Here is a 6,000-nt window from a genome sequence, read left to right on the forward strand (position 1 = left end):
CATTAATTGCAATACTACTTCTCAGGAAGCCTGAAGCTAAATGTTTATCACATGATCAGACATGCCCCCACCTTATGTTTTTCTCCCCCGATCTCAGCAAGGCCTCTTTGATGTACTGTAACTGCTGTATGAATGCTAATATAGGCATCTTTGTGTTTTCACTTTAACCCTTCGGTGGAATCCACTGCATTTTATTTTAATGGGAGATTAAATAAAAGTGGTATTTTGAAGGCCAATTTAAAAATGTTTTCCTTCATTGCCTGACCCCTAATGTTTAGGAAAACAGCATTTATTTTCTAAGCCTTTTTTTAATCTACCTGTTTAAGGGTTAACAACATGACCAAAGCCTTGTGAATATATTATTCTGTGTGTACCAGCTCTGCATAATAATTGCAGTGGGCTAAATTATGAGTTAAGCATGTGCATATAATGTACATACAGTTGGGTACAGTACAGTGTGATCTATTGACTATGCTTCTGGACATTTACAAATATACTGTCAGCATGAAAATTTGAGTGAACAGTTGAAACATTAACATATTGTCTTAGTATTTAACTAAGTCCATCAGTTTGTGCAAAACCAGATAATCTCATGATTTGAGGTTATCTAAAGTGCATCTCGGGCTTTATTGCAAGAACATCTGGCTGTCTGTACAAAGAGTCAGAAGAGCAATGTTGCAATATATACTTATACTTGATTAGTGACCTAGAAACAGTGCAAAATCATATATTCTTTAGTTTATTTTTAATGCGTCTTCATTTTAAATGCAACAAATTTGGTCATTTCAAGGTTTCAATGGGAACTACCCTCAATATGTTTTCAATATGATATCAAACTTTTGGATCCCTCTGCATATGCATAATAAAACATTGTTGGGAGTCTGTGCTCAGAGTGTGTCACCCACACATTGTTTTAATATCATGACTGAGAGTGTGTCTGTGCAAAACTGATGCATTTTTGCATTCACATGCTCTGTAAGGAAGTGTTTCATCCCTGCTGAGAGCAAAAGGCTGATGGGGTGAGGAGGAGGAGTATAGCGAGGGAGAGACAGAAAGATATGTGATTGAGAGAGGAATTCAATCTATTCTGATTGCATGAGGAAGCGGACGTGCGTGTGAGTGTGTGAATGTGCATGTGATGGTCTCACACAGGCGGGGCATGATTCACAGTGTCTGTTCACGTTGCAGCAGAAAACCATCGCCATTCATGATTAGACAGCTAAAATTGTTCATAAACAGTTCAGTTACGAAAAAAAATGGTTTGGTTTTATAATCACAGTGCGTGTTTGGATGATGTAGGAGCAGAACTTATACAGTTGTCAACTAGCTGACTGTCGCAATCCAAAACTCTGACTGTGTGAATGGAGTTCATATCTTTTAACCATTGATCTTTCCATCAACATGTCCCTAATACATCACTGTCTGCATCTGTCCCTCTCTTCCACCCTGCACATCCATGGATTTACATACCTCCCTCTACCCTGCTCTCTCTTTCTCTTTCCATATATTGTACAGAACAATACCCTATTCACTCAATCACACTTATGTCCCTCTCTTTACACACTCTATTCACGTTATCTTTTGACTCTTCTCTTGGCAGGTCATTGTAAATGTATTATTTCTAAGTTTGTTACAAAACAAAACTCATAATAAACAAGTATATAATAAGATATGTTTAAAAGTGACTACTGTGACTGGGAAATTGGAAGCTTTAATTTTTGTCTTCTTACCTTTAAAAAATCTTAAATTAATAAGTAATCTACAATAATCAGAACAAGAGGGATAGGGTAAAAAAAAAAGAAAAAATCTTAATAATAATAATTAAATAATAAAAAGAAAGAAGGGGGCAGGAAAGATTCTTCCTAAAAGTATTTGGATACATGAATCATAAAATTGAAAAGTGTTCATAAAATGTGATAAATTGCACATTAACACTCTCTCTTTGAGCTGACTGGTCTTATTAACTTGTATGTAATGTGTTCTGAAAACATAATAACAACAACATGCCCTGCCTGCAATATTGACAGTATTTAAAGTATTGAGAGGAATATTGCTCTGGCTGGTAGACACTTGCTGAATGCAAAGTGCAGATTGTTTATTTTTACTGTATTTTATTTTTATTAGCTAATTAGACTGAATGATAAATCCTTAAAAATGCCAGGGCTCTGCAATGAACTTAGTATTATTGTGTCTGTTAACATTTTCAAGGTAGGAATTTCGGGTAACATAGTTGATTTTAAGAATTAATAGAGGTTTTAGCTCTTTATAATACCCCCTTTTTACCTAGACATACAGAGTCACCATTAGGGTGATTAGAGTTTCCCTGAATACTGTTTGGAGTCATTTTGCTCTTTAAAAATTAACTTTAAGCACACATAAATATTGGATAACTCTATCATGTCTGACTGAGCCAGAGTCAGTCAAATGACAATACAATTAATATAATTACTATAATTTAGATAATGACAGTGAATCAACTGTAATGATTAAGCAAAAACAATTAACTAAATCTACCTACAATTAAACAGCTTTAAAGTTTTAGAAGACCACATTATCTGAACTTAACGAGAAATTTTCAGTGACGTCATTACTAAATTTGATGAAACAAGTTACTCAAATTAGTAAGTTATTCAACTCCTAAAAAATATAAAGCCAAGCAATATAATATAAATATAATATAAAGCCAAGCAAAGAGAAATCTGCTGTCAACGGCTTTTTAATTTAACTGTCCCCATCTTTTTCTGTCCCACTGTTTCTCAGAAGGACTGTGTGCATTTCTGTGCTCAGGGAGTCATTCTTTCATTTTCTTCACCTCTTTATCTCTCTTTCCCTCTCTCGCTCAACTAAAATGCTATGATCTCTTGCTGGGCCAGACATTTTAAGCCCTTTTTCGCTGAGCTTTCTCTCTCTTTCCTCCCTCTGTGCATCTCTTCCACCTCTCTGGAGCACTCAAGCCATGACTTATTCATCCAACCCAGGATTTATTATGTTTGGCCATGCATTTTTAACAGTGTATTTTTTTTTAGGTACACACATTTCACGGCTGAACTACATCTATGTTTTCTGAGCCATACACCAACCCCACCCCCCACCCCAAATTTAAATTGAGTCATCATGCACTCATCTCCACATAGTTTCAATCCTGTTTTCCCCTATGAAATGCTGGAGAGAATGTTCAAGTTTTTTTTTTGTCATTTAAGAAAGGAGGACAGTGATTTAAAAAAAAGCCATACAAGTATTGCATTTAACATTGTTTATCATTAAGAATTTTTTAAAATTAGTATAAACAGTTGCATTTCACACATCTAACTTTGGCCAAATTCTGCAGTCCTACAAACAATCACAGCAAACCTTGAATTTTAAATTGCAACAGCATTTTTTTTTACACGTGTGCAGCTATTGGAACTAAAAAAAACAACAACAAAAAAATAAAAACATCAGTTTTTTTTCCAAGACAGGCAAACTCAAGCACCCCATTAGACTCAGGTATCTGCTAAAGACAGAAACAAAATAAAGTGAGGATAAAGTGAATATTTCAGGCAGGAAAGATGTAAGAAGTACTGAGAAACAGATGAGTCAGAGAGAGCAAGACAGAGTGTTTCCGTGTTTCCACAGGCACTCTGGTCTCACTCCCTAAACTTTTACTAATGCTAATGCTATGTCAAATAGTATCCAATTCAGAGCTGAAATATGAAGATGAAATATGAAATGAAATGTGTGGCTCTATCACTTAATATTAAATCTATTTTTATAACACTTAAAGGGGTTATATTATGCTTTTTTTAAAGATCATTATTTTGTGTTTTTGGTGTTACAGAATATGTTGACGTGCTTCAATGTTCAAAAAACACATTCTTTTTCAAATACTGTACATTATTGTAGGTCCTCTATGGCCTGCCTCTCTTAAACGTATTGTTTTCTACACAATCCCTCCTTCCGACAAGCAGAGCTTGTTTTGATTGGCCAACTGACCCAGTGCATTGTGATTGGCCTATCACCGCAAGCAATCGTTGGAAATGTAGTGCCATTTTCCATAATCACAAACTTCATCTTTCACAATAAATGTAAAGACAGTTAACAATGTCCATTGTTTTACCATCAGTTTTACCATTAGTTCCCGAAAGGGGAACAGAGTGGCGTGACAGACAGAGTGATGAAGCTTGTGTGTTTGCAGTACAAGCCATGGACGTTTAAGACAGCTGAGTCCACTGTGTGACCGTGTCTCTCTCTCTCTCTCTCTCTCTCTCTCTCTCTCATGCAAAACATGCAAAACATGCAAAGCTCTGCATTTGAACATTCAGTGGCAAATACTAAAATTAATAACAAAACATTCTTACAGTAGCTGATTCAGAAGCACAAGATTGTCGTAACAAAGTCAAGAATAACCTCCTCTCCTAGGCTCACAAAACGGTCATCCATAAAATGCGTTGTAAGTTCTGAAGTTCTGTTGCAAGTAATCTTAAAGATGGCCTAATGCATCTTCTTTTGGAATGCCAATACACACAGCATCTCCCTGACATGGCTGATTCAACACTAACTGTGGTTACTGAAACCATGCCTTCTTTGTGTGATTTGGGCGGCATTATGCAAATATTTCCACATAGTGACGTAGACATGTGGGGCCGTGTTTGAATGAGCTGTTTTAGGGGGGTGTGACAGAGTCTTAACTTTGATAAAGAATATCTCTTTGGATTTGAGATTTTAGTCTGTGCAACTTTACAGATCTTGTTTATGCACTAAGAGCTTGTAACACTCCAAAGGAAAAGGAAAATGTAAATTGCATCTTATGACCCCTTTAAAGGTGGGGTAAGTGATTTCTAGTAGCCAGTGATGACATTTGAAATCACCAAAACACGCCCCTACCCCAAAAGTGTCTCGCTCCTATTTTGATAGCTCTGCCCCACACATCCGTACGCAACCCAGGCAACGATTATTTCTGTGAAACAAAAGCTATAGAACTCTTACTTCTTGCCTTAAGCCTTCTTTTGTTGCACAGACGTTCTCCTCTTTTGTTTTTTATCCACCATCTCTATCTTTCTGTCACTCGGCTCGGCTAATGTCTGTCCTGTGCACTGAACTCTCTCCTCCACATCATGAGTAGACACGCCCCTTACTGCTGATTGGCTACAAGTTTGTTTTGCTACTCAGCCCAAATCAGTTTTCTAAAGCATGTCTGAAATATCGCTTACCCCACATTTAAACTTTTATCTTGGGTTGGGAATCATTAGGCATCATATTTAGAAGTCATGTTGCAATCACACTTTGCACAGCTACCCGTTTAAAAGTTTTTTTTTTGACATTTTTATTTAAAAGTCAAAATAAAATACACAGGAAAACAGTTTGGTTGGCTTTTAGTAGCTCCATAAGAATGGAAAAAATAGTAAAAAAAATCAGTCATCAAGACCTGCACGATGACAATACTGTATTTTAAAGGTCTAAATTACATTTTTAGGACTCAAAGACGTGTGAGTCTGTGTGTTGAATACAAGTGTTTGGTCTGAACAGCATTTGAGTCAAGCACAAAATCCTCAAGTCAAGGCTTATGTAATTAAGGTTTATTACTCTTGTACCCTGTTCCAACATGCTGAGGTTTTTTTTTTAGTCCATCCACAGTTGAAATGGCAATATACAAAGCCAGATTTCTTTGTAAGATGAGAGCTAAGTGCAGCTACTCAGCAGCACACAACCGAGATAAATGGGGCTTCTTCTGCTCTTTTGATGGTTTTCTCAGGAATATTAAAATGTTGCCACTGGAACAGAATGTTGTGTCAATTTAAGCAATGCAGAAGGCTAGTTTCCTCTTTCAACTCAATAAGAGCACTCCCTGAAAATTGCTTTCAATCAATGCTCACTGCTCAATGACTCATCAAAATAACGCCTCTTTGAAAATCTGTGAGAGTTTTGTATGCGATTTAGTGTGTATGAATGCAGAGTGCACAGAAATATCCAGATAAATGAGTGTAGCCACTGTAATGGCCAGATCATAAAACAACAAGACTG

The 6,000-nt window shown here is 36.4% G+C and overlaps 1 protein-coding gene across 1 annotated transcript in view; it reads right to left on the minus strand.

Moving 5' to 3' along the window:
• Nucleotides 1-6,000, minus strand: part of pcxb (pyruvate carboxylase b) — a 176,480-nt gene that overhangs the window by 119,149 nt on the left and 51,331 nt on the right. The gene's annotated exons all lie outside the window — the stretch shown is intronic.

The sequence above is a fragment of the Carassius gibelio genome, chromosome B7 (assembly GCF_023724105.1).
Source record: "Carassius gibelio isolate Cgi1373 ecotype wild population from Czech Republic chromosome B7, carGib1.2-hapl.c, whole genome shotgun sequence".
Classification (NCBI taxonomy): Eukaryota; Metazoa; Chordata; class Actinopteri; order Cypriniformes; family Cyprinidae; genus Carassius; species Carassius gibelio.